Source organism: Gossypium arboreum, chromosome 8 (assembly GCF_025698485.1).
Source record: "Gossypium arboreum isolate Shixiya-1 chromosome 8, ASM2569848v2, whole genome shotgun sequence".
Classification (NCBI taxonomy): Eukaryota; Viridiplantae; Streptophyta; class Magnoliopsida; order Malvales; family Malvaceae; genus Gossypium; species Gossypium arboreum.
In genome coordinates, this window is record NC_069077.1 from 17,695,367 (window position 1) to 17,698,815 (window position 3,449).

Genomic DNA, 3,449 nt, shown 5'->3' on the forward strand with positions numbered 1-3,449 from the left:
ATTAAAACACGCGTAAAACGAAAGGGACTCATTGGGCAAAACACCCTATTCCCAAAATGGCAACGTTTTAATTCTGGACTTAAAATAGCTATTGCAGGGACTAAATTAAAACGAAAACAAAATATTAGGGCCAAATCATAAATAAAATAAAACATAATTATAGACGCAAAAAGGGTGGAAGGACCGATTGAGTAATTAACCCAATCCTCAAAAACACGCGGATCCTCCCCGGGTAATTGGGTCAACGCGCGAATCCTGGGGCTTTAAAACGTCGTCGTTTTAAGCTTATCAGACTAAGCTAAAACGGCGTCGTTCTGTTAAGGCTATATAAGCCAATCTTTAAGTTTTAAATTCATTTGCAACCCGAGTTTTTAAAAAAAAAAATCTAAAATTCTCTCTGAAATGAGAGGGGAGAGAGAGATCTAGGCTCCAGTCTTCGTCGATCCGAGCCCTGGTCGTCGGCCTCACGCACCTACGCGCCCACGCGCCCACGCGCCGTCGCCCCGTCGCCTACTCCTCCCCGTACGGTGGTCAGAGGTTTAAAGAAACTCGCTTTCTGATGCAAATAAAAGGTACGTCCTTTCCCTTTTTTATTTCTCTACAATATTAGCACGTATTTTAAAAAGAGAAAAGAAAAAAAATAATCACCTCAATATTCTTTCGTTTGACTGTTGATTCTTAGTGTAAAAATTTGTGTTCTGCTTTTTTATTCAATCTCCGTAACTGTTTACAAATCTAAAGAAAGGCTTTATAGCCTCTAGACTATGCATGTTTTAGGAAAGAAATCTTTGATTTCTTTCCTTATTTGTTTCAGTTTATCTACTGTTGTTTCTTGCCCTATTTGTCTATTTAGTTTCCTATTTTGTTCCATTTTCTTTCCTGTGTCTGTTGATTTCTTTGTCTTGTAGATACCAAAAAATCCGGCTAAGATTGCGCTGTAGATGCAAATCTTGTCTGGTGACCACTAAACAGCCCCTGCTGCGAAGATTTTGGCACTGATAGAGGCACAAAAGGTCGTCGGTGAGGCCTGAGATTGCGGTGCACTGATGTGAGGTTAACAGTGATGACGTTTGGAGTGCCCGAGGGATCTCGTGACCGTCAATCTGACCGGCATTGCTGAGGGCTAGCTGGGGTGACGTGAGGGGACAGGGCTATTGATGGCCCTTGCTTTGGGAGCTGGAACGGCTCTGACGTGGCGAAGCTTCTGGAATGGCTCTTACGGCGCTGGGGTTCTTAGGGTTTCCTGCTGGTACTTTAAGTCATTGGGCCTTTTGGGCCCGAGTGACTTGGGACTATTTGGGTCTATTGGGTAGTGATATAATCTGATATGGGTTGTAACCGGGTATGGGGCTTTTGTATTTGGGCTTATGAGGTGTTGAGGCCTGTGTATTGTAAATGGATTGTTTAAATAAATAAACATTCATTTATTTATTTTTGTATTTCTGTTTTGGTTTTAAGGCCCTGTCAAATTTGGGCTATTACAGTATGAATGATGTATTTATGAATTGAATATTGAATGACTAATGTTATTGTATGAATAAATGTGGTTTTTAATATTCAATTGTGCTTATGATTAAAATGTGCATATTATATTATATTGTCTTTAAATATTCAGATTATAGAAATGCCACTGAGTTTTACTCAGCGTACGGTTTTGTTTTCTGTGCGCGGGTTAAGTACTTAATTTTGATCATCGATTTAGCATCCAACAACGATCCCGAACTCAAATATGGTGATGTTTATCTTTTGTGTCGGCATGTATCTAGGGTATCTAAATGTTAGTTATTTTGTGGATGAAATGTATATGAGGTTATATGTATAATGTTGGCTCAGTATATGTATATAATATGTGTTTGTGTTTAAAGCGATAGTATAGTATGGTAAATGGAATAAAAGCTTAGTATATGCTTATGAATTTAAGTTAATGTTTTAAGTATATATATGAGATAAATTGATGAATTTTGGCATGTTTATAATTTGAATTTGAATGATGTTTTAATAATATAAATTGATGATATAAATGTGGTACCAATGAGGGTACATTGGTTAGGCACATAGGATGATTATTTTGACATGATTTGAATGTGTTTGATTGGTTTTTGACATGAATATTAAATGATACGAAATGTTTGAATTTTTTTTCTGTTTGATAGGTAAACTCTGGTAATGCTCCGTAACCTGGTTCCAACAAGATATACGGGTTGGGAGTGTTTGTAACATTCCGAAATAGGGCCTAAACGGAACAGTGGTTGCGAAACCACAAATTAGGGTAAAAAAATAAAATAAAAATATTTTATTATTATTTTGAGGTTCATGGTATGATTACATGATTGTGTGAAAATTTCGTGATAAAATTCTATGCATAAAGTGCTTAAATTGAGGTTAGGGACTAAATCGAATAATTTGCAAAACTTGCATTCTAGAAGTTTTAGTATGAAATTATTTTGGAATATTAATTAGGAGATCTTAAATGGTAATTTGACAAATTTTAAGTTCATGGACAAAATTAGGACATGGAAGGAATTTTTGAAAGTTTAGTAAGGAGGGCATTTTGGTCATTTAGTTATTAACATTAATAAAAGGTAAAAAGATGATAAAATTGTATCATCTTCTTCAAGTTACCAGCAGAACCTTACCTCTCTCCATAGCTGGGGTTTCTTCAACTTTCAAGCTTCATAGTAAGTGATTCCAAGCCCGCTTTTAATGATCTTTACGTTTTGAAGTCCCTAGCTCGATAAAGCTTATGCTAGCAATAATTTAAGTTAGGAATCAAATTTGGAAAAATACCCATAGGTGAAATTTGTGTATTTTGATGTTTTATGATGGAATATGAGGTTTTAAATTATGTTAGACAACTTGTGCTACTTGGTTTTAAGTGAAAACGAGTAAAAGGTTTAATCGGTAAAATACCTAATAGTCATAAGTACATGTTAGTGTGTGAATTTGATGTTGCCATAGAAGGAAAAATGATCAGCATGTCATAAAACATAAGAAAATAGGATGAAGTTTAATTTACGAGCCTTGGGGCAAAAGTGCAAATATGTGAAAGTTTAGGGGCAAAATGTAATTTTGCCAAAGTTTGAGTAAAGGGTTGTTTTGATAAATGTTGATATTAAATAAGCTAAATTTGCTATTATAGATCAAGAAGAGCGAAATTCGAGAGTAGATCGGGAAAAGAAAAGTAAAGGACTAAATTGTAAAGTTTAGTCACATTTTGTATCGAGGTAAGTTTACATAAATAAATGCAATATTCTTTTATTTTACATTATTATTGTCAATTTCAGCATTTATATATTTATGTTATGAAAATATTTAAAGTCGAATTTAAGGTGAAGTGACAGAGGAAAAGTGTTAGAAAGCCCGGTTGAACACTAGGAATGTTAGGATATTAGGGTTGACAGATGAATCGAAATGAGCCATGTAAGTCCATATTAGAAATATGGCTTTGG

General features: G+C 35.0%; 1 long non-coding RNA gene across 1 annotated transcript; it reads left to right on the top strand.

Moving 5' to 3' along the window:
• Positions 1-364: 364 nt before the first annotated feature.
• Positions 365-1,556, top strand: LOC128296310 (uncharacterized). The gene is made up of 2 exons (XR_008286873.1): positions 365-572; positions 909-1,556. It is a non-coding gene; the product is annotated as an uncharacterized LOC128296310 (long non-coding RNA).
• Positions 1,557-3,449: the final 1,893 nt, after the last annotated feature.